Raw genomic sequence first — 27,256 nt, 5'->3', positions numbered from 1 at the left:
CTCCCTTTTTACTTTAGCCTGGCAGTTGGTGCAGAAAGTTAAGGCTATGAGCTGTGGCAGACTTCCTCAGCCCTTATTTGCCTACAGTGTGATCTTGAGCATGTCATTTAACCAGGCAAAGCTCTGAGACAACTGGACATTTAGGCTAAACTCCTCAATAGTCCTCTTGACTGCAGGCCTAGTAATAGCCTGTGAAATTGAGTAGTTAGTACAAAGGAAATAAATTGTTTTTAGTAAACATGAGTTGTTGGAAAGGTTGGTCTTTTTCGAGGGGTTTCTCAGAAGAAGAAAGCAAAAAGCTAAGAATGTCTCTTCTCCTATTTCCTTGACTATGGACAGGAAGGACATTGCTGGGATTTGTCTAGAGACTACTGTCTGTTTTTGATGTTTTAAATTATGTTTCTTCACTGACTCCAAATAAAAGAAAACTATTTCTTGCACATTCTGGCACTGATCCCCATTCGGAAGAGCAGGAGCAAGTTGAAGATACTAGTACTAAAGAAAGTGTTTCTTCAGATTTTCCACCACAAGAGTTATCTTTTTCTGACACTATAGTCATATGAAAGATTTGTTTTGGTGGGAATAGAATGAAATCTTATCTCCAACCAATAGTGTTATGATTTGTTACAGTGGATTTTCTTCAGCCTGCAGCTGCCCCTCCTTTTTATCAGAATGAGAGGATGTTTTCTTAACTGCTTCAGTATGCCTGACAGTCAGCATCCTTGCTCCCAAGAAGTCTGACAGGTTATATAAAGTACCTCAAACACATAAATATTTGTTTTCTAATCCCAAATCAGGTCCTGCAGTGATTTCCTTATCAAGGCTATCTACTTTTGTTAGATTTGAGAAGAAGTGCTATTCTTCTGGTAGTTTATCTTTCAGAATTTTGAACTCCTAGGCTTACATTAAATTTTACTAGCTTCTTTTGAATATATGATAAAGTTAACTGTTAACCTTATTTCTTTCTTTAGAGGTTAAAAATTCATTATATTCCTTACCTGTTCCTACTACTCAGGTTCCAAACACTCTAAAATGTTCTTATGATTCTGCTGATGCTGTATCCATTCTCAAAACCTACCAGAAGATGTTAAAGCTGTGATTTTAAATTCTCCTTTTGAGTAAGATGTTATGTTTGGCCCTTCTGCTGCTGAGGTTTTAAAAAAAAATGATGAAAGAGAGAAACTGATTACATTGGTTATCAAAATGTTCATCTCTCCTTCTAATTCAGGAACCTTTTTCAAGAAGCAAAATAAACAGTGTCAGCAAAGTTCAAAGAAAAAGAATTTTACAGCAATGGCAGGGAGATTCAAAGAATAAAGGAAGAGCCTTCCAGAGCCAAGAATACTCCAGAAAGTCAGAATTCCCCTCTCTCCTTCCCACCCTCATAATCCTTTAAATTTGTACCTCTTTCAAGGTCTTCATTTTCCGAAGCGGCATCAGATTATCTCAGACAAATGGGTTTTGAGAATCATACAATGATGTGCAGATGGCAATTGGAATCTCTCCAGCTTTTCATGGCATTTTCTTCAACCTGTAAACCAAACCTCCCTGTTTCATCCAGTTTTGGAGTATATTTTGTGCCATGGCTTCCTAAAGATAGTGTCTTCACAGCAAACAGTCAAAGGCTTTTATTCAGTGGATCTTTTTGGTGCCAAAGAAACAGGGGACTTTTTGACCTGTCCTAGACCTCTCCTTTCACAATCTTTATATCAGGCTCCTGATGCTCAAAATGTTATCGCTCCAAACGTTACTGGCATTCATATCCCCCTCAGTTTCATGGTAAGTTAGATTTAAAAGATACTTACCATCACATGCCAATTTGGAAATAATTCAAACCAAAGGGTAAAAAGGTCACATAGACAAACCATTCAGTAAAAACTGTCAGAAAGACCCAGCCAAACTAGTTGCTTTACTGTGTAATACCTTAAACCTCATGAATTGGAGGCCTATGGGTATATGCAAATGGTCCCTTAAGGACCTTAAAATGCAAAAAGTGATTTAATAGTAATTAAACTTTAAATACAAATATTGAAAATAGCATTTCATATAGAGTAATGTTAATAAATAGTAGTAAAATAACATATATAAGTAGTAAACAATGTGGCACAACAACATAAGGGGTAGACAGCTATCTCCTTCATCATAAAGAAGTGTCAATAGAATCAGGAAGAGAAATAGCAATAAAACATGCAACAGAATATAGGAGTAAAATGTAATGGTAGTAAAAAGAAGTTGCCCTTTTTGGGGGTTAATTTGAAGGTCAGCTATCTTTCAAACTTAGAACGCTAGCCACTTTTTGTGGTTCATGTGAAGAGATCATCTGTGACTGATAAACCCAATTAAATTAATCAAGTACAAGTCTGCATTTATGTTTAAAACTTTTTTGACACATTTTCTTAAGGTTGCAAATGTATGTTGTAGTACCGTGCTCTTATTCAAACTGCCTGTGTAATGTAACGGTTGATGTGGCAGATGCTATATGAAAATAATCTGAGGATTCTCAGAAAACAAACATGCTGTACAAGGTAAAGTACAAGAGGAAGAGGAGGGAGAGAGAGAGAATGAGAGAGAGAGAATGAGAATATATAAAAAAGGCTAGGAGCAAGTGAGAGAGCCCTGACAGGACAAGGCTAGAGCAACAACAAATGCCACAAAACAATGGGAGGGAGTGGCTATTCAGCAGTGATCATTTGAACATCTACTGATATGGTAAGTCCACTTACACAACTATACTGTGTTAATCATATTAGCCTATATGGATAGATTATCCTGGCTTACTACATTTGGCAGGGGGAAGGAAAAGAGTTCAGGAGCCCCAGGAGAATGGTCCTTGCAAAGCCTGATCTACACCTAGAGAAGGAATTGAGTGTATAGTGCTTTGTAAAAGTATATAGAGAGAGGACCAAGTTGCTGCTTCTAGAACAATTCTAAAGTCCACCCCTTTCCAAGAAGCCATAGATGAAGTCAAGGCCTTGGTAGAATGGGCCTTGACCCTGTCTGGAATAGTTTTGTTGTGGTGAGTATAACAAAAGGTAATGGACTGAGCAAACCATCTGGAAATAGTCTGTTTTGACACAGGTTGTCCTTTCTTCTTAACGTCTCAAGAAATAAACAACTGATCCTAACAGGTGAAAGAATTAGCTTTGTCAAAATAGTACCTGAGTTGTCTGTGGACATCCAAGGTATGGAGTATCTTTTCTCCCCCAGTTTTTTGGTTCAGGAAAGGAAATGAGGAACTAGATGGTTTGGATTAAAGTTAACTCAGATACCACTTTAGACATAAAATAAGGATTCATTCTCAAAGAAACCTTGTCCCTGTGGAAAATGAGGTATGGTTGGCTCACCATAAGAACCTGCTACTGACATACACATCTTGCAGAGGCTAGAGCAATCAGTAAAACTGTTTTCCATGTTGAGAACCTCAAGTCAATCAGGTTAGTTATTTCAAGTGAAGCAACTGTTAGCTTCTTAACACAAAATTAAGATCCAAATGAAGGACCTTTGGTTTTCTTGGAGGCCTGTCATGCAAAACCCCTTTCAAAAACATTTTGACCTGAGACTGCATTGAAAGGACAATATCCATGGGTAGACACATGGAAATGGCAAATAAAAGAACCTTGTTAGGGGAGTTAAGAAAGGCCATAAATAGTAACTCACACAAATATTGTAAAACCCAAGAACAACTAGCCCTGAATGGATGCTGGTTATGTTGTTGGCACCAACTAGAAAACTTTTTTCATTTTCTAATATATGATTTTTCTAGTAGCATGTTTTCTTGCCTCCATTAGTAGCTGCTGCAGATTCTCAGTAAACAGGTGCCTAAAACGAATTAAGACCCTGTCATCTAGGCAGTCAATTGAAGTTGATTGGTGTTAGGGTATATCATACACCCTGTCTTTATGTGAGAGATCCTTTCTCTGAGGAAGCTTGTAGGAATTGCCCCTGGCCATTTCCAAAAGAAGGGAGAACTACAGTTGCCTGGCCCAGAAGAGAGTCATTGCAGTGTTCTTGTGGGATTCCTTCTGGATCTTCAGAAGTACCACCTGATCTAGTATCCATTTGTGATGAACTGCCTTGGTTCTGCTCAGTTCATCTACCAAACAGTTTTGCTCTGACAGAATATAGGATGCCTATGGGGGGGAACCATCCCCAGGTGTGAGTGATATTGTTCTGTGAAGCTACATCCCAAGCTAACATGGCTAGCCTGCAAAAGGAGTGACCTGGTTCCCTCTTACAGGTTGATGTACCACATGACTGTGGTATTGTCTGTAACAACTTGAAGATGTCCTGGAGACCAAAGATGATTCAGACAGTTGTGCTTTGATCAGGGCAAACATCTCTTTTATATTCATGTGTTTACATCTGTCCTTGGTAGCCCACACACCTTGCACTTTTATCCCCTCTGAAACTTCTCCCCAGGCAAGGTTCAAGCTGTCTGTGGAGGCTGACTACTTTGACACATGGAGGAAGAAGGGAAGACCTCAATTCAGGGATAGTTGTTGTCCCTACCAAGTGATTTCTGCTGTGAGAAATCACAGCTCTGGGATTCGAAAAGACAAAGGGTGTTGGTGCTGGGATAAAATAGACCCCCAGGTATCACTGTATCTTTCTGATGTGAAGTCTTGTCAGGGGTATTGTGAAAATCATAGAAGCCACGTGACCAAAAATCCTGAGATATTTCCTCCCAGTGACCAAAGTCTGAATGGAAAACCCTACAAATAGATCTAGATATAGATCTATTTTTCATGTGGGAGAGAAGCTTTTAGAACTGTGGTGTATAGTTGACATCCCAGGAACACAATCCTGTGAGGAGGAGTCAAGAAAGACCTTTGAATGTTCTCTTGGAATCCTAGCTTGTGTAAGACATCTCTCACCCAAGAGACAAAGAGATGCATGACACTTTGAAAAGACTCTGCAAAGATAAGCAAGTTATCTAAATATAGAAAAATGTAGATACCATGTAGCCTATAATAATCTATAACTGGAGCTAAGCATTTTAGTAACACTTTTGGTGCAGTGGAAAATCTAAATGGTAAGACAGCAAACTGATTGTGTGATCTAGACACAAAAGCTTAAGAAATGCCTGAAATCTGGATGAATAGGGAGGTGATGATAAGCATCTTTTAAAATCTAGTGTTACCAGGAAACCTGAAGGATGGAGAAGAGGTAACAGCTTGTGAGGTTATATCATTTTTAATTTGGACAGTGTTTCAAGAATTTTCTTTCTTTGTCACTAAAAACATACTTGAATAAAATCCCTTTCCCATGTGGGAAGGAAGGACTGGTTCAGTCATTCCCTTTTATAGCATGTGATGAAGGACAGGTAGAAATAAGAGTCTGGTCTGGAGATGACTAATTCCCCCCCTCCCCCCACAACAGGAGGAATTTCCTCCCATTGCCATCCGTAACCTTGATGAATAATCTTCAGAACCCATTTGTCTGAGACTATCTGTTGCCAAACAGAAAAGTGTGGAAAGGTGGTTGGGACAAGTTCTCTTAAATAGTCATTCTGACTTATTGGATTGTGCTTGGTTTCGGACCCCCCTCCCCTGCTATTTCTTCTTAAACATCTGTTTACCTGCATTTTGTTGAGACCATTTATTTTGATTCTTATCAAAACTGGATGAGGAGTTAGGGGGAAGCCCTTGAAAAAATTGGAAAAGAAGGTCTGAAAATGCTAGGTTTTCCTGTGACACTACTAGAGTTGTTTATTGTGCCCTGTGAAGTCAGTTCGACTGTTTTTATATAGGGAAAACAGAGCATAAATTAAAGACTAGAATAGGTGAACACATTAGGGACATAATGAACAACAAGGAAACTAATGCTCTTGCAAAGCATAAAAGCGAATACTCCTCCCACTCCTTTAGATTTATAGTTCTAAAAGCCTTAGACTTGAATGGGGGTGGGGGGGAGGGGGGTGCTTAGCCAATATTATTAGCAAAACAAGAGCTGATGTGGCAAATTCGTTCAAATGCTAAATATTGGCCAGGGTTAAATGAGAATGTATATATAATGAGTATTTTGAAATTTAATGCACAAATAAGATGAGGAAACTATCAGTAGTGTTTTGTTCCTTTAAGGGGGTGTGGTTATATGAATTAATTAAAATGCAGTTGAACTTTTTTTATAAAAATGGAGGGGAAAAGGGCTGGTTTTAGTATGATAAAGTTTGTTCTGCGTAATAACGTGAACGAAAGTGCTTACCGTCTTATTTTAAAGTTGTATTTTTATGAGTGTAATATATTTTTTATTAAACAGATTAACTGGACTGTCAGTGGCTATAGTTTTGCTCTTGCTGCTATCATGGTTTGGTTTGGGCTTCCATGATTGCTTTGAGCCATGTATGTGTCCCTTCATCTTTCTGTCCAGATACAGAATGTTGAATCAGTAAATGACTTATCCATCTTTCTTTTACCAGAAACTACCCGATAACAAGGATCAATAGCCTGAATTAAATACTAAGCCAGACCCAGTAAACTACTCCTGTATAAGGAAATTTGAGGTGGGATAGATATATGTTTAGTTTTCTGTTTCTTTTTGACAGGAAAAATGGGGCCAACTGTGTTGTTAGTGTGCTCATCCTTGGCAAAGAGTGGCAAAATACTCATGGTCTTATATTTTTTAAGCTGACACATAATTTCCTAGCAAAATATCTGCAAATAACTGATCAGCTAGTATTGGCTTCATTATCTGTCAAAAGTCTGATAAAGCAAAAAAATGTGCTAAATGAGTTAGAAGCTGTGTAACTGATTAGACTTAAGTGTCTAGGAGTTCATCAAGGAAATGTGACAATCTGACTTAGTCTTCCAGGATAATGCATTTATGTAGTGAAGTTACGAATATATTTTTGTAAAATATGTTTTTGTGTTGTATTTATGTAAAATCTGTGGCTGATGACATGAAATAAGTACCTAAACATAAGGTGGAGAATAAAGTAGTAAGAGCAGGTAAACAAGAAAGGTGCAAAGTTTCATCTTAGTCATGACTGGATGTGCACTTATATTACTGTAAAATGGAATTGGAGGAGATGCATTGAGTCTATACCTCCATCTAATCGTACATGTTAACCATACATCTTTTCTTTTGACTCCTGCCCTTTGAACATTTTTGTCGCCACTATCCTCTTGTCTTTTTCTGTCTTATGCTATTGTTTTTGCTGCCTTAGTTATGTCCTGTTTTGCTTTCTGTATTGCTGAGGCATCTTGTTTTTGTCCACCCAGCTAATGCTTTCCTCCCCAATTACATATTGTTCTCTCTTTCTTTGCATTTGCTGCTTTGTTCTCTTATTGCTTTGGGTTTGTAAATATGTAACTATATCATCATTCTTTCATTTCCTCAATACTTCTCTGTGCTCTGTTAACGTACTCTTTCACTTTCAGTTAGAAAAATATTTTATCTCAAACTTCTTCTTAACTGAATTAACTGGTATTTGCTTTCATTGTCCTTGTGTTATTTAATGCATTGTATGTTGCCTGTACATTTACTAAATGATTTCCAGTTAGTATACCAGATATTTATGTGCTTCATATTGCATTTGACACATAATTTATTTTTCAAGTTGTGCTTTGTATTTGTTAGCAGACGTTTCTTCTGGTGTTTTGATGAATGGGGTATCTCCTGGTCTACAGGTATGGGCAGCGGCTGCTCAGTGACCAAGGAAAATACCAGTCAGCAAAATGCAATATAGTCTGAGACAGATAAGGAGCATGTCATGAGTATGGAGAACAGCAACTTAGTGACTGAGGAGAAAACCAGACAGCATTGGGTTCTGTTGTATGTCATGTGAGATGAAGGGGACTTCTCCTCTCCCACAAGTTTGGAGCATAGCAGCTCAGTGACTGAGGAGAACACCGGGCAGTCATTGATGTCCAGTATTGTATGTGGTGTGAGAAGAATGGGGCATCTCCCAACCCACAAGTATGAAGTGTGGTAGCTCAATGACTAAGGAGAACACCAGATAAGCTCAGTGATTGAGGAAAATACCACATAATCAGTTTTCCTTTTAATTTCTCCAAGTCTTTTGGGTTTCTAATATCATGATGGGAATGGACCCCATTCCTAAGTCAAAGTTCATTAATTAGTACTGTTTCAATCTTTGATGTTAGCCAGAAGTACTCTTTGCAGAAAACTCTTTCTGCAATCCGTACGGCGTTATATGTATCGGTAACATATCTAAGTATGGATATAAATTCTTTTTTTATAAGACCCATTGCTCCTACTACTGTTGGAACTGTCTGGGTAACCTTTTTCTACATTGCCATCATTTCTGCTCACAAATTGTGGTATTTTATGACTTTGTGTCACTCTGTATGTGATGCACTATAGTCACAGGGTGTAGGTACGTTCAATGATCAATGCTACTTTTGTCTTTTTTTTTCATGGACTGCTATATCTGGTTTTCTCACATTAATATTTTGAAGTGTTGGCAATGGGTGATCCCATGTGATATAAAAGTCATGTGGCTCATGTTTCCAATGTTTTTTAGCTACTACAATATTATAATTACATTACAAGACATGTATCTGGAGCTTTTCTCCCTGGGGCTCCACTGAAAATTGGTTCATTCCAAATCAGACTTTCCTGCAAAACAAATGTTAAATAAATAAATAATGTTTGCACAATGCCCAGTGCAGCAGTCTTGCCACATTATGCCTTTCGTTATACATTCCTCCTGCCATTAGTGCATCAAAACCAGCAACAAGATGTGTGACTGTTTCCAATTCTGTTTTACCAAACCTGCATTTGTCTCTTTCTCCCAAATGTCCAACGGAATCTGTAAACCAATGTGTATATAGTCCACTGTCTTGGCCTGTCAATATTAAACTTTCATATTTAGGTTTAAAGTCACCTCTCCTTAACCATTCTTGTGTTCGATCCTGACTGACATGAGGTTGTTAAGAGTTTTCTATACTTGCAAATATATTTATGTAGTTTCCATACTTCTTACCTTCTCCTCTGATCCTTCGCCTTATATTCTTTCTTTTTTTTTTGGCACATTCTTTTGCTGCCTGATTTTTTAATCTGATTCTGGTTGATTTCCCTGTCCTCTTGACACCCATATGTGTGTAATATTGTATGTGTCATAAAATTAAGGGGAGCATCACCTGACCTACAAGTATGGACAGCAGCAACTCAGTGACCGAGGAGCATCCAGACAGTCTGTAGTATAAAATTGTGAAGAAGCACCATGTACTGTCCAAAAAACATTAACTTTATTGTGGTCTAGCACTTCAGCTAAATGCCTTCAAGGACTCTTAATAACTGAGTGATTTTATTTATTTTAAATACCGCTAAAACATTCACTCATCTAAATCAGTGATTCAGTTAGTAAGTCATTATCCTCCGGTTCACCTTATTATACTTAACAAAAAAAAGTTGCATTGTGTTAAATTTTGAAATAAATTCAAATTCCTTTTTTAGTAATTTTTTTTTTATTATTTTTATCTTTACTTCTCTGTCTCAAATTTCACTGTGATAAAATGGAATTGTAATTACATTAAATTACTTTGTTTTCACTCTATTCTGCAATAGTATTCCCAGCTGCTTACCTTTCATATAATCTATTTGTTCTTGGAATTTTGCTTTAAATTTCATCTCGGTTTGTCCAATGTAGCAAAATCCAACAAACATTTTATAACATGTACTTTAATGTCAGTATTACAGGTATAGCAGACATTGCATTTGTAGGTTCAAAGGTTCAGAGGTATATATAAGGCAAACAACCACTGGGGTCTTTATAAGTCTAACTATTTAACCAAAATTTATCCCATGAGTTATTATGCCTTAGAGGTTATTTAATGAGGTGTATTTTAGGGCAGGATTTAATGGCTGCCTCTGTCCATCAGAGACATAAGGTGTCAGACCACGGTGAATTATCACTTTTTCTAATGTAATCTATCCTGTTAACAATAAAGTGGCATTAGAAAGACATGTGTAGAATGGGCGTGCCTTTGTTGAAGGTTGGGCATTGAGCTGGCTCCTCGGCACCGTAAAAATCTACTGCCAATCATTAGCAGATCGGAGTTCCGCTGTGGTGACCCCTAACCGGGAAAAGCCGAAAGAACAGCAATAATTATAAAGTTGTATACATTACAAGTGCCACACATTTCCTTACCTATATCTTCCTTATAATGTATAAAATAACAATGAACAATCATGGCCAACAATTGTTTATCCTTTTTTATGAAATAAGATTCAGTTGTCCAATATGTGATATTAAAAACTGTAGTCTTTTTTAAACAAAGTTGCTAAAACCTTAAAAATGGTATTTTGCGACAAAATAAACTTTAACTTTCTTAGTTCTACTTTTATTTGTTCTGCCCCTAAATAAAAAAAAAATTCTTCCTGTCCCTAAATTCTTAATATTTCTTTGCTATTCCTTTGGCAGGCTATAAGATAGCTTTTTTTACCAATTCTGAAGAATAACCCTTGCTTAAAAATAAATCAGTGATTTCATCTGCCATGTCTATAAAATCTTCCCAGTTATTATAAGCTTTTCTCATCCTAAAAAAACTCCCCTAATAGTAATGTTGCCAGCATAAATGTCAGATGTCAACTATTACTTGCAAGAAAACTATTGGCAGCATTTTCCTTCCTATATTTATTTATTTATTTATTTATTGTTTATTGTTAAATAAATAACTAAATAAATGCCAGATGGAAACTGCTACTTGCAAGAAAACTATTGGCACCAGTTTTCTTCCTATATAATTTACTTTGTATAATTTCACCATCATGAAGTCATTCTACAATTAAACAACATACTTTATTTCTCTCAATGGTATATGAAAAAACGTAAAAAAAATCATTATTATTCAGGACATTAATAAATTCTGTGGCTTTCAGGGGCATTCCTTTGTGGATAATAACAAATCATATGTATAACTGTAATAACATACTTTATTTACTATATTTATTTATAAAGTTCAAGTGCACACATAATTACTGTCAAACATGCCCATAAATATATTAGCATAATTAGGAGCAAAGGTGGCCCCCAACACAGTACCCTGGATATAAAGGGACCTACCACCATAATTAGGATTTAAAATGAATTCTATTAGTTCAAAAAATAAAATGAGTAGCTGGAATATTTCTTAAATGTGTCACATTTGCTTGTGGTCCAATTTATGATGAATATTAGTATTCAGACTTTGTAATAAATAGGCTGCCAATCAAAATCCAATAACTTCATTATAAAATCAGTGGAGTCTTTCAGAAAAGAAGGTAAGTTTTGTGCATATAGCAATAAAGCTGCATTTAAAAATGCAACATTCTTTAAAAATCCAGCACAGGCCAAAATAATCTGCCAACTTGGTGGGTTTAACAAGTCCTTATGTTATTCTGCAACACATTAAAGCTTGCAATCCCATGGTTTGATATTTATAGATTCTGTCTTTGTTCTTCTGTTAAAATGTTTTACTTTCTCACCTTTAATTAATAGTATCTCTAATTCTTGTTTGGCACTTTGATAAACATTCCTATCATTTAAATTCTTCATACAAATAGACTAATACTTGCTCTCATTCAATAAAATATTTCCACATTTATTTACTGGTTTAACAATAATACACCTTTCTTGTCGCAAACATGTTTATGAACTTTTTTCTTTTGTAAAATTATAACATGCATTACTTTTATCAAAGTCCTTAATCATCTCAAACAGGATATATTTCAAGATACTATAACGGTTTTGAACTTCACAATTATTACAAGGTAATAAAAAAATCACTTTACCTCTGGAACATACTTAACCTAGATACCTGCATTTCTAGAAATCATCATTGTCACAAATGAAAAAAGAATCCAAACAAATCACTGAAACACTGAAATACTGATTCATTTGAGCACTGTTTAATGGAACATCTGCAAAATATGCCTTTAATTTTACTTTCCAAATAAATGCAAATAATTCATTTTATAAAACATTCCATCTGCGTAGATTTGTAGGCATACATTTTAAACCTAGAGAAATAACTGGTTTCATGTTTTCAGTATTACAAAGGCCAGAATGATTTAACATATTGTTGTTTTTGTCCTATGCAATATGACCATTTTTCATAGCATTTTTTTAAAACTTATTAGATACATGCATGCATACATACAAGCATGCATACATACAAATATTTCATAATGGGCAATAATGCCCTTCTATTCTGTCAGAATAACAAACTAGTCATTTCCATAATAACAAACTAGTCATTCCCATAATAAGTCTTCAAGTTTTTCTTAAATATAGCTAAACTAATACTAGATTTAACATAATTTGGTAGTCTATTCCATGCATCAGCTACTGTTTCACAGAACTAATTAGTTCATATCTCATTCCTATATATTCTTCTTCATAGGTTGTTTGATGATTCTTCACCACTTTTTGATAACCCTCAAACACTCCCAGAGATAGTTGTCTCAAAATGTCATATATATACCTTAATGCAGTCTTCTCTCAAGTATCTATGATACTTTAGAAGTTCAGATATTTTAATTGTTCATAATAACGTAAATTTTGTATCCACGATCCCCTTGCTGTATTTCTGCTGTACTCTTTCCAGTTTAATCATGCTTGTTTTCTTGTAAGGTTTCTGCATTATTAATCCATACTCTAGACTGGGTCAAATGTAACTTCTAAGCAATGATTTTATAATTTCTCATTTCCTAGACGTTATAACTCCTTTTACGCAGTCTAAAGTTTTATAACTGTCATTAACCAATTAGTTTATATAATTAGAAAAACTCAGTGCTGAATATACCCATATACCCAGGTCCTTAAATGAATCTACAGTTACAATCACTGTGTGCTGTATTAAATATTCAGCCTTCAGTTGATCTTTCACAAATCTCACATGCTTAGTTTTTGATGTTGTTAACATATAATTCTCCTTTGCCAAAATAGTCAATTTAGTCAAATTCGTTTTTCAGATGGACCCTATATTTGACAGGTATAATCAGTATATCATTTTCAAGTCATCTGCATACAGACTGTAGCACACCTTCGATGAAAAAGATGGATCTAAAAGATACAATCTAAACAAGTATAAGCCTAGGACAGAGCCCTGTGGAACACTCTGATTGCAACCTAAAATATCACCTATCTAGTTGCTGTATGATACTTGCCATGTCCTATTTACAAGCAATGCAATTATCCATCTTATCAATATTAAATCAATACCTAGTTGCTCTAATTTATTAATCAGTGCTTTGTACATGACCCTATCAGAGGATAAAGTTAAATCTATATAAATTACATCACAGCACAATTTTTCATATATTAGTATAGAGCATTTTATTACAGGTGGTTCGAGATCTGTTTTCAACATAATGTATGCTGATATATGTTTCAAGTCCCATCCTTTCAAATTGTGACAATGATTTATCCAAAATGACCTTCTGCATTATTTTTCCATAACAAGAAAGTAAACTTTTGAGCCTGTATGACTTTGTGTTTGTCCTATTCTGCTTTCTCTTAAAGATGTGTTTGACAAGTGCATGACTCCAATCTAGAGGAACCTCCTTATACTCGAATAACCAAGTCAATAAAATATATAAATATATAATGGTACTGCAAGTTCATACTGTAGTATTATAAGGTCATTGTTACTAATTCTGTCTCCACCATGAGCTTTGTGTTGCTCCAGTTTGTGTAGTTATTTTCAGTCTAATCTAATTTAATTTCTGTATATGAAATTACCTGGATTTTACTAGGAGAATATATCACCCCCATTTTTGGATGCAAACTGTTTTGTGTAAGATTTTGTAATCTATGTCTAAATAAATCTGTAATTTATTGTGGTTGGGAATACATTTTAGAATATCCACATATTTAATTGTTTTGCATATTGTTACTGCAACCACATTTTAAGCATATATAAAACGGTTTAATATTATGTGTAATATCTTTACATAATTTTTCTTCAAATTTCTCATAAACTTGTCCATGTATCACTCCAATTAGCTTTACAGACTGACCATTTTTCTTCCATATAAACTGCTATTAACCTATACATAAGTTTAGATTTCGGTTTGACAGAATTATGCAGCATTAATTTGACCTTTATAACCCCATGATCACTTAACATCAACAGTGGTAAAACATGGCATGACATGAAGTAACAGTCATTTCCTGTAACATTTGTTCTTCTTGAACATATATTGTAAATAATTTCCTTACTAATATTGTTGAATTGATATTATTCAAGTCTGGTATATTTAAGTCTACAACCACTAATATTTTCCATTGTGTGTTTCGTGCAAGAAATGAATTCCTGTAGCTCATCAACACTTGACTTTGATGGTATATATACAACAAAAATTATCTGGGCTAAGGTTATCTTTATTGTCACAGTTACACAATCTACAGTATTGTTGATAGGATGTAATTAAACCTGTAATAATCACAAGTCTCATAATCTTTAATCACTATCATAACACCACCACCTGATTTTTTGTTAGAATGTCTTTTAATGTAAAAACATGTGTACCCTGAAAGAATTGGTTTCCAGCCATCCCTCTTTAAACGTTTCCCCAAAAAAATAACAATATCCATAGCAAATTTTCCAGTAAAAAACTGTATTATTAATGCCCCTAGCATTACTGATGGCCAGCACAGATACATTCAATTTTGCTGTCTACAAACTGCTAAATTTCTCGCCTGGCAAAAATCCTGTCATGTCTTAATGTGCATTCAGTTTTGTTCACTCATAGTGGAAGCATATTTAAACAGGAAGGATTCTACTTTTCAAGACAAGGCAAGATATTTTTTTGCATCAGATATATTATAATATTCGACTGAGGATCAAAATCCCTGCATTGTATTTGCCAAAAAAATGACCAAAAACACTTTTTAAAGTGTTTTTTTTTTTTTGCAAGGGACACCCCCACACATACCTCCTAAACTTATATATATTAACTCCATGGTCACATCAACTCAAAGAAGGGGAGAAATTCCCCCAAAAGGGCACACAGTGCCAGCAGACCTTGCCAACAGTTAACTGGAGCTCGAAAGTTCAATTTTTGTTTACCCATGAGTTACCCTTTAAATACATGTGTGACAAAATTAGGCTGGAAGTTACTACAATTTCTATCTTTTTAAATGGGGCTTTTACATGTAGGTATTTGCCCAAAAAATCTTCTCATTCAAGCTGACCTGAATTCCTTCTATATGTGATTTGTGAAAAATAAATTCTAACACCTGTACAAGCTATTATGCTATGAGGGCTGTACATACTGTACTAACAGTCAGAGTGTCCTTGAAGATGAGATCATTTGTACCAACATGAATAAGAACAGCTCTATACTTCCTTATATTAAGGCATTCTAAGATCGTACTCACATCTTGCATTTTTGCTCCTGGCAAGCTTAACACTATTAGATGTTCATTATACTCTGCAAATGTAAGTATCATATCCTCTAATAACCAAATCTCCAGTTCTAGTATATAATTTCTAACCAGATCAGAAGAATCTTGTACTTCTAATTTGGTAATGTCAGCTCTAGCAATTGCTTAACAGTTTGCAACAGTCACTTCATAATTATAACATGCTGAACATTTTTCCATAAGAGGCAACCCAGAAATGTTCAGTCTTTTCAGTGATTTAAAATGTTTAACTAAGCATACCTTAATTTGCTTAATGTCTTTTTCTTCCATTATTCTTAGAGGTGAATTCATCTCTGTCTCCAAACAAAAAAGCCTATCTCTGCCAAGAATCTTCTGAACCATGTTTATTTATCTCCAAACTCCTTATTATCTCATGTTTCCTGTATTTCTCAAGAAGTGTTGCTGTATACACGGCTTGCATAGGAACTGTTCTGCAAAAATTAAGTTTATTCCTCCTATATCCATCCATCATTAATATAAAACCACTAAGACATTGAAAGTAGTATATATACAAAACATTTATTGTCCAAATAGTGTTTGTCTAAGCTTGTTATTAGCATAGTTTTAATGTGCTGCTATCTAACAATATGGCGGATTACCACAGACTTTTATCTACATGAAAACAAAGAACAGATAGCTTCTGAAATATTCCTTCAAATCATAATTTGCAAACTTGTTTCTCAGTAGAAATATGCAATTATTATTCAGAGACTGTTGGTCACCATACTTTCACATACCTGCACTTTCTCATGACTTCATTCGCATAGTTCCACAAACATGCTGCACTCATCATGGAATCGAGAAAAGACTGAAGGCAAACTGCAGGAAAATATTATTTATGTTTCTCACTGCATCATTCAAGCATTCATTGTTCCTTTGTTTCATAATAAAACAGTATTATAAGTTTATCTTGCTCACACTATAATGTTTTTGGTCTGAAATACAGAAATCCATTTTGCCTATTGCAGTGTTTGAACTAATTCTAATAGAGAAAATCCATCTTGATGCTTTTTTTGATACTTCAACATAGGCAACATAACATTTCTCCCTTTGATCTATCCTTTATCAATAAAACAAACTTAAAGTGGGTGTAAGAGATATAAGCCAGGTTACTTCAGATTACTATCTGATCATTTTATCTTCAGATTTACACTAAAAAATAATTCTATAGAATACACATAAGTGTCAGGAAAAAATAACACTAGGTTAGAAACACACCTACTGGCTGGAGTGCTTGAAAGGTAGCACTCACTCCATGCATTTACATCATAATTACTATTAATCTTCTATTGGCTTTTTTGTATTAGTTTATGAATGTTGTACATATGAAACATAGCAAGATTCGAATTATAATCACTACAACTAAGAACCATTTAAAAAATAAAATTTCCCAGCCTGTAAAATGATTGGCTATCCATGCCATAGTGAGCAATTAACTACTTTGGCATATAGAACATTTACAGCTTTAAGATGTATCAATTTAATCTTTAAATTTCATTTCACTACCTGAAATGATTCTGTAATATTTTCTCAGACATTCTTCCCTTTCTCACTGAAAAAACAATAAATTTGATTTACATGTGCTAACTCCAGAAATACCTGTTTATTTGACATTATGTCACAAAGGTCAGGACTTGATATTCATGAATCTTGTTGCATGTAATGGCCAGTTTGTTTCACCCCAGCTATGTTCACATCCACAAGCCAATCAGCAATGTACATTTTAACATAATATCTTCTTGTATCATGTTATCTTTTAAGCAGAATATGCAACATCCCATTAGTATTTTATATTTCCTATATTCCATATCTTGCCCATTAATTTCAGAACTACAATATACCAAATTTCATTAAATAACCTTTATAGCTTATTTCCTCAGGTAGTCATAACACATTTTATAATGAACTTGTCACCTTACCCTTTAAAATGATGTTTGAATACTGTCAGATATTAAACTGTTTGACCATATGCCCATGCTGTGCAGATCATGAAAATCATGTACACATCCTATGTATGTTGTAACAATCATATACATATTTTGTGCATATTGTAAAAACCATATACATATCTGTGCATATCATAAAATTCTTATGCACCTGTTGTGCATATCGTGGGAATACATGCAGTGCATATTGTAAAAGCTGTCAGGTAAATGTAAACATAAAATATCTGCATTTAGAATTACCAGAATTCTAATAAAATTGTGTTGCTCTCTAATGACACCCATTTGTTGACCAGGTAGGATCACTGGACACACAGCTCCTTCTTAGAAATAATCTGGAAGTCTTCTGTAGTTAAGTGACTAACTCAAAGTCACACAGTAGGCAAATAGAACTGAGGGCATCAAACCTTGTGCCGGAGGTATGGCAATTTATAGCCTTAACCCTCTGTGCCAATGCCCCGATCTAGTGCCAAAATCCCTTTCTTCAAGAGAAGAATGCCATCAAATCTGTTTTAATGAATTCATTGATCCCTTTATCAGTTTCACTATAAAATAAAGCTACAACCACTGAAAGTGTTTCATACTTGCTAAATTCCCCCAGTGCACAGATGGAAAAATATCCTTTATACTATCTGGTGCATCATATGTAACTCTGCAAGTAGTCCTCCTACGTTTTTACCTCATGATTTTCAGCGTATTTTCCATTATCTTCCTAACTTTTTACAACTAGGTTACCTTTTCTTCCTTTGTCCATAATTAATCAGTTAATTAACTAATCAATTAATTAGTCATATTTTACTTATATTGTCCTCAGAAAGATTTAAGAATTACTAATAACACATTACTAAACACATGCAGGAAAAAAATCTTAACATGAAAATTTCCTTTAGAATGTTATTATGTCTAGTTCTCTGGAATTTCAGGAAAAGTTACTTTTTTGTGTGAAAATTCCCAGATGTGAATATATATATATATATATATATATATATATATATATATATATATATATATATATATATATATATATATAAGATGATCAGGACACATTTGCAATACCTTAGTCACCATTTGTTTGAATAAATTACGAGTTCCTGTGGGTTACCTCTCTCTCTTTATATGAATAAATATTTCCGTATGCCTTCCCACAATTTTAACAGTGTTTTTCTTCACAAACCATTGAGTTAACATTGTTTGTAATTTTCTGATGAAAAAACAAATAATTTTACTGAAACTTAGTATACAAATCTAAACATTTAATTTCTTATATGTCAGATTTTCAGTCATTGTTTAGCCAAGAATTGAACTGTGATTATTTTGATCTACATAACTTAAACATTTTACTTGGTTTTCATGGCAAGCATAAAAGAAAAAAAAATTGCAGCTTTAAACATTTCAGCCATTTAACAGCTTATCCTTCTTTGCATGCTGAGATTTTAACTCTAGCTAATTAATAATAGAAACAACAGAATTCTTTTTTGTTACAACCCTTATTTTCCTCGGTTGTTCTAAATTCTAGCCACAGTTAAATCAAAAATAGTGTTGACTTTCATAGCCTTCTTGTCAGAATCATGGGTTAAACCATGATTGCGTTTTACTCCACCCAAAAGTCAGTAAAGTATTTCCTGTTGTCAGTACATAATTATTTTCTTATTTTCAGGAAATATGCCTTAGGTATATTTATAGCTCCATAATGTGAAAGCACATCAGGAAATGGTCCTTTTTAACACCATACATTTGTATGAACAAGCTTTTGCCTCTTGGTAATGCTGACTCACTGAATCTACTGCTGATTTAAATTTACTTTGAATGTTTACGTTGTGCAATAAAAAAGAATTTGAATTCAGTCAAAACAACTTATGCCAAATAATTTACATTTGTATATATGAATTCCCCTTGGCAATAATGTTATTTTGAACAATTTGGTCTGTGACCACACTAAGTGACATAATTTCACATTCTGATATTTTAAATCTCTCTAGAATTAGTTTGTGTTTTACTAGAATGTCATTGTTAAATATGTGCCCTGTTTGCTGATTGCTTTCCAGTCAACAAATGCAGTTTGTAAAATTTACATATTACGAAAAAATTTGATTATTATCTGTGTTGTCCTCCTTAGAAATGCAATGAAGAAAACTCAAGTACATTCAGTACATCTGTGGGCCCATTTAAACATACAAAATATCTCATTTCTTTCATTGCTTCTTCCAGAACAGACGAAACATTTTGATTTTACTTTTTATATTTATAAACTACATTTCTACAATCTGCACGTTTATTTGCAAATCATGTTTGAAATGTGCCTGAACATCATTTATCCTTAACTCAACAGTCTTGTGTGTATATATTTCTGCAATTAAGTTCAGTGGTTCATTGAGGAAACATTAACGTAGAAATAATTCACATTTTTATGAAAACTTCAGCATTAAAAATACTATATGAAATAAAACTCAAAGACACCTGCTTAAACCTTATATATAGGGGTGGGGTAACAGTCTGTGTCTGTCCGTGCATGTGTGTTCCTGTATGTACATGCCTAAGTGCTTTTATAATTAGTGGTACACAACTCTGCACTTGCCTTTTACCTGCAAAAATATCAAAACACATGCGTATTTTTCTTGCATAACTGAAGTCTTGTCATTAAAACAACAGTATAACACCTTCACTAAACAAACTGTAACTTTGTAGAATTGTGAGGAACTAAATTTAACATCCTGTAATATCACATTTAACCACCCATAAGATAAATTTTCTTTTACATTTGTGAGAAGTTACTGAGGATTTATAACTGCGACAGTATTTGTCACCTTGCCCGAATCTGGAAATCAGTACATGTGAATGACGGGGAAACCTGAAAATGAAAAATTCTTGTTAGCTTTAATATTTATGCAGAATTATGACCTGTCTAAATGTGACTGTTTTAAAATGTCACTACACATAGAATATGCAGAAAAAAAGAAAGAAAACGTTTTCAAAATCAAAGTCACTAATCAAACTAATAACATGGCAGATTAACACAGGATTTTCATTCACATAGCTGCACAAACAAGCTGTGCTCCTCATGGAGAAGAGAGAAGACCAAGGCCAAACTGCACAGGCATATTATTTATGTTTCTAACTACTTCATTCAAGCACTCAGTGTTCTTTTGTTTCATAAGAAAATAGTATTATAAGCTCATCTTGCTTGCAACATAAAATTGTTTCTAGTTTGAAATACAAAAACCCATTTTGTTGGCTGTAATGTTTGAAATAATTCTGCTAGAGAAAAATTCATCCTGATACTTACATTTTTTGTTATTTCAGTATAGATATAACACAAATCACCATCCTCTCCTTTGTACATTCCAATGAAATTTTTAAAGTAAAACTGAGATTTTTATTATTGACCCTTGGTTATCTTTCCAATTTTATTTGTCAATGTTGGTCTCCATTTCTTTTTTTTATTCCTTATTTTGTTTGATGCATTTTGTACTTGAATTGTAGACAGCTGTTCTTTAATTTCTTTGTCTGTGCAAGTCATTCATTTCAGTGTGAGTGTTATTCTTTTTAATTAGTATTTCTCTGAACATATCTACAGCCATTCTGTGGCAGGGCAGTGGTCAGCCATAAATCAGCTTGCTCAAGCTCATCAGTTGCTTCAAATAAAGTGCTGGTACCCTGGAAGTTATATTCAAATCTTTATATTTTTCCAGTATAATAATGTCAAAAACAATTTAGTGTCAGTTATTAATTTCTGCATTTTTATGCTGTTAACAGTCTGTGAAACTTCATTGTGTCAGAATGGATGTAATTTATTAAAAAGGTCACCATACCAAAGCTCTCTTTCAGAAAATATCTTTTTTATCACATTGAATATGTTCTGCGGTGGTGGTGCTGCGGTAGCGTTGTCACCTCACAGTAAAACACTGACTGGTTCGACTCTCAGAGCGTCTTCTGCGTGGAGACATACGTGAATGGGCGTACCTTCATTGAAGGTTGTGCATTAGGGCTGGCAACTCAGCATGTAAAAATCAACTGCCAATCATTAGCGGACCGGAGTTCCGCTGTGGCGACCCCTAACCAGGAAAAGCCGAAAGACACAACAACATCATATTGAATATGTTGTTTTTACACAGATACAGCAATAAAAGTAACATGTCCCCAGCCATATTGCTTTCCTGATTTTGACCAAGAAAGAATTGATCCAAAACTCTGGGAGAAATAATCAGTTTTCAGCAAGGAATATTGCTTATAGGTGGGGAATGGAATGTGATTTGCAACAATGAAGATTTGTCTGGGGTGCCTAGAAGGGAAGGTATAACAAAGGAGGGTAGGTTTTTGAAGTTATTTTTGAAAATATTTGGCTTGGATTCTTGGAAGATGTGAATTAAGTAATATGCATTTGGAGTGAATGTATATATTATTCCCCAAGATATAAAAATTGGACTAGGCAAGGCAGACTTCACATTGCACAGGAACATGTGCATTTAATTGAAGGTCTTGATACGTACCCAATAACTATTTCAGATCATGCACCAATAAATAGCTAAATAAGAATGCAGGGTAATGAAATAAAAATAAGAATGCAGGGTAATGAAATAAAAATAAGACACTGATGCTTTCCCATCTGTATTTTGAAAAGACAGGAATTTAAGAAATGGGTAGTGGAGATTAGTCAGGAGCTATTAGAGAGGATAGAAATTTCTTCTGAAAATATAACTAAGGAGTGGAATAAAGTTAATGTGACGTTCAAAACTAGGGTGGAAATGAAAGAGAGCGATGGTTAAGAAGTAACAAGAATTATTTAGAGGGACTGACAAATATTAAAGTATTGCAGAATACGGGGACTCTCACAGAACAAAAAGAAGATCAATTGCAGATTGCTAAGCAGAAAATAAGGGATTACCTCAATAATATGCAAGAGTTTAGAAAGATTGCTGTTAAGCAACTGTTTTTTGATAATAACACTACAGCACAAAAACTTTCAGCACAACAACTCAGGCAACAGAAAGTAGAAAGGGCTGTCGCCAAGCCTAGGGAGCCTTTAACAAGGAAGGTAGCCAGCGATCCTGTGGAGGTATTAGAAATATTTCAGAAATGCTATGAAAGCCTGTATAAAGCAGAGAAATATGGAAATCAAGAAAAGATACAAATGGAAATGTTTATGGAAGAATTAAATATGCCAAGGTTAGAGGTAGATGAGGCTCAGTTACTAACGGTTAGGATAGGAGGAGATGAGATAAATATTGTGGTGTATAACCAGTCTACAGGAAAGTCCTCAGGAATAGATGGTATTCCTGTGGAAGTTTGGATGCTAGGAGGGAATAATCTGATAAAGATGTAGGAGATTTTGTTTAACAGTATTTTAAGAGGAGGAGAAGCACCAACATCCTGGGATATAGCAATGGTAGCTCCAATACCTAAAAAGGATAAACATCTATCAAACCCAGCCCTCATAGTGGTCCATTTCAATACTAAACCATGATTATAAAGTGTTCATGTCTATAATGGCTAAAAGAATGACAAAAGTAATGCCAAAATTGATAGATATCGATCAATGTGGTTTTGTGGAGGGGAGGCAAACATTTTACAACATTAACAGAACATTGATGACTGGGAGGGAAGCAGAATGTAAGAAAATACCACTGCTGTTAGTGGATCTTGATGCAGAGAAAGCATTTGACAGAGTCAGCTGGGACTCTGGGACTTTATGAGGAAGGCAGTGGAAGAATTTGCATTTCCTGAAAAAATAATAAGATTGATTAGGAGGATATATGAGGTGAAAATTAAAGTGGATGGGGGTCCTGTATGATAATTTATGCTTGAACAGAGGAACCAGGCAGGGGTGTCCTCTTTCCCTTTTCCCCTTTGCCAGTGGTTCTAAATAAAATGCAAATAACAAAGAAAATAAGGTACTCGGAAATTCAAGGATTTAATTGGTATGGTAGTCAAGAAAAGCTGACTCTATTTGCAGATGACCTTATTGTATACCTGCCAAAAACCAGAAAGGGACATTACAGTGCTGTGGAACATTTGAAGACAGTTCCACATCTTTTCAGATACAAAATTAATGAAGCTAAAATAAAGGCAATAGCATTAAATTATGTACCCACTCAAGAATTTGTTCAGCAGTATCTATATTTATGGGGACATGATAAAATGAAGTATTTAAGAGTATGAATTAAAATGATTATGGTGTGGCAGCTAAGGATATGTGGGAAGAGACTAAACAAAATATAAAACAAAAACTGAGAAAATGGAAGCTTTGTTATATGGATATGGATAGCAAGATACAAGCAGTCAAAATGTTTTTATTTCCTTTAGTCTAATACACAAGTCAGTCATATTTTTATCAACCTGAGGAGAAGTTTTGGATAGTAATTAATAAAGTGCTGAAGGACTTTATCTGGGAGTGGAAGATGGCAAGAGTCAATTGAGATAAACTGATTCTTCCAGTAGAACAGGGCGGATTGTGATTACCTAATTTGAAGGGGCATTTCAGAGCTACACAGTTAAGGCTCCTCTACATAACACAAGCAGAAAACTATAATTCACAGTGGACATGAATGATGAAGCTCAAGAAGAAACAAGGCGAGACTGAGATTTTGAATGCAGGCCTTTAAGGACAATAACAATAATCATACATAATATTATATCAATAAAGTAGCAGAAAGTATTCTAAGAACTAAGCCAACACAGGAATGAAGAAATAAGATTCTGCTGATAGGGATGACTGCAATTCGAGATACAGACAATACACAAGAGGGGTCTTGAATTTATTGGAGAAAACTGGTAAAGGAACCAAGGTATTGGGAGCAAATAACTAGAGAGGGAAATGTAATAGAATGGGAAGAGGCCAAGAATTTATTTGGACTATAGGTTAGAGATTGCCTTCCCTATCGATGACTGATGTCAGAGTGTAGACATGTAGGTAAAGAAAAAGAAATAGGGGGTCCTAAATGAAAGACCAGCACTGGTAGAGTTTTTTTAGTAGAATCTAGAATAGAAGCTACCATTAAAAAAGGAATAATTAGTAGCGAGAGTAAAGTATTGCATGATAACTATAAGAATCAATCAGGGGAGTTTAGAAAGGATTTGGAAAAGAACCTGGATAAGCAGTTCACAAAGAAACAATGGGAGGATGTATGTATGTCTCCCAAATATGCAGCACAATCTAGATTATTTATGATTTTTGCTTGGAAATGTTCACATAGACATTTTTATACCCCAAGTAGACTCCAGAGAATTTTTCCTCAGGTATACATCAACTGTTGGAGGTATGATGGGGAAGAAAGAGGTACTTGGGAACATATTTTATGGAAGTACAGTGGGTTGGCGGACTTTAAGGATTCTCTGCGGGATGCAATGTCAGAGATGCTGGGTGGGAAGATTAGTGTGACGAGGGAGATGATTTTTCTGAGCTATTATAAAGAATCGGAATTGCCTAAACATGGTAAGGCTTTACTTTATCTAATTATGGTGGCTGCCGAAAAAGCAGTTACTAGGAAATGGAAATCAAAATCTAAACCAAGTACATTAGAAGTTGTGAATATAGTAACAGAGATAGAAAACTGGAATTGAGGTGTTTAGAAAAGGCTAGGAGCAAACTACATAGGAAAAATGGGAATTGTGGGAACAATACATACAGGGGAGGAAAGAGGTTTAAATTTTTCAACAAATCATCACCATTCCACCCGCCTCTGCATATCTTTAAAAACACTAATTGGCTAGAATTTCTTCACTATCTCACTTACCTCCAACTAATCATCTTACACAAATTACTTTCTAAACCACATGATTGCCCTACACTAAAATGATTATTCTCCAACTATAACCGTAATATGTCCCTAAGATCAGAAAACCAACATCTCTTCCAAATGTTGAAACCTAAACTACCAGCAGGTCAACTACTATACTCCTGAGTAATAGCTAAAACAAGGAACAGCCTTCCTCCTGACATTCACACAATTCAATGAATTGCATCGTTCAAATCCACACTTTGCACATACCTTCACTCCACATAGATCAGTAACTGCGCTAAGCCTCCTCCAGTCATTACGTAGATCTAAATGCCATTCTACCTTTCCCCTTTCTCCCTTTTACTCATTTTTCTTGATATATATATATACTTATGGGTTCCGTACTAATTCCTGACACACTTTTTCCCGAATCACTCATGGCCGGACATACTTACGCGAAAATGCTGTTCACCGAAGCAGCATTTTCACTTACGTATGCTGTTGTGGAGGCCGTACTACAGTGCAGATAAGGGAAGATTCCGTTTTCCCTACTGTAGTGCGGTCTCGGAGTGAGAATATTAAAGTAGGGAGTGTGGGGGCACAGCCCTCCCCACATGGAGGGTGCAGGGGCTTAGCCCCCCTGCATACACACTTCTTTCTTTTTTTTGACACATTTTAACAAAAGCGCTTTTTCGATAAAAACGCTTTTGTTAAAATGTGTTCGGTGATGTTGGGTTCGACTATTGAAGCTTCGTGCCATAGTCCTAGACCCATATATGTGTATATATATATATATATATATATATATATATATATATATATATATATATATATATAATTTCTTCACCCTCTCTCTTTTTTTTACCTATTTCAGTATTAATTTTTTTCTTCTAATTATCTTTTCAACCCCCATCCATCCTAACTATCTGTAATCATTTACAACTTCTCATTTACCCTCTCATATTTTTCTGTTCATTTCCTCTTTTATACTACTTCATCTGCAATATTACCACTGTTTGTTTGTGTCTTTCGGCTTTTCCCGGTTAGGGGTCGCCACGGCAGAACTCCGGTCCGCTAATGATTGGCAGTAGATTTTTACGTGCTGGCTTGCCAGGCCTAACGCACAACCTTCAACGAAAGAACGCCCATTCACGCATGTCGACACACAGATGATGCTCTAACTGAGAATCGAACGGGCAACGTCTAACTGTGAGGCGACGATGCTACAGCTTACTAATGTCTTTCCTTCTCTAAATCTTAGTCTTTAGTTGTGTACTTTAACATTTTACATTCACTCAAACTTCCATGTCAACATTAGTTATATTAGATTGTAATTTAGATTAAGTGTGTCTTAAGTGTGTGCATATCGGCATTTTATTTTTTTCCAATTCTGCTATGTCAACTATATTGTAATTAGTTTAATTCTGTATTCAGTTGTGTTGGGATAGCCTTGTGCCTGTGATGTTTTATATATGCTATCTTGTGTTTCTTGTGGAGCTTTTATCCCAAGCCCTCCATTGAAAACGGGCTCTGTTTGGCCCAGTGGAGTTTCCCGGTCAACAAATGCCAATAAATAAATAAATAAATAAAAATGCACGATTGTTTATGTCATAAGAGTTTTAATGAAGCTGTTTCTCGTTTAAAAAAGGGGCATGAACTGAATAATTTATGTAATATTATTTAGGTTATATGATACATAGCAGTATATGTGAAGTATAATGTTCGTAAATGTAAATTGTTAATACAGTCTGATTACTTTTGTATTAATGTAAATTTGCCTATGTCACAAGTGATAATTCAATAAAGGAGTGTTTAAAAAAAAAGAAAAAAGTATTGAGTTGGCAGTAATAACCTTGGAAATTCATCCAATTTTTCACATTAACTCTCATGGCTATAAATGATATATTTGGATATATACATAGATAAATAAATAAATAAACATAGTCTTTTAAATGAAGGAGACCAGATACCAGCATTCTAAATGCTGACATGTTAATGTTGACAGCCAAAACAACAATATGCTTCTGCATATGCTCCGAGGATCAACCTTAGAGCAAGATAATAATAGTCCTTGTTTTCACATGGTGGCAAATATCCCTCTGCACACCCACTGATAATTATACTTTCTAACGCTGAGATTGGACTATCCCCAGGATAAGCTGATAATTATACATACTAATGCTGAGACTGGACAGTCCCTGGGGTAAGCTGATAATTATACATAC

Source organism: Protopterus annectens, chromosome 9.part0 (assembly GCF_019279795.1).
Source record: "Protopterus annectens isolate FY-2018-M chromosome 9.part0, PAN1.0, whole genome shotgun sequence".
Taxonomy (NCBI): domain Eukaryota; kingdom Metazoa; phylum Chordata; order Ceratodontiformes; family Protopteridae; genus Protopterus; species Protopterus annectens.
This window is presented reverse-complemented; position numbering follows the sequence as displayed.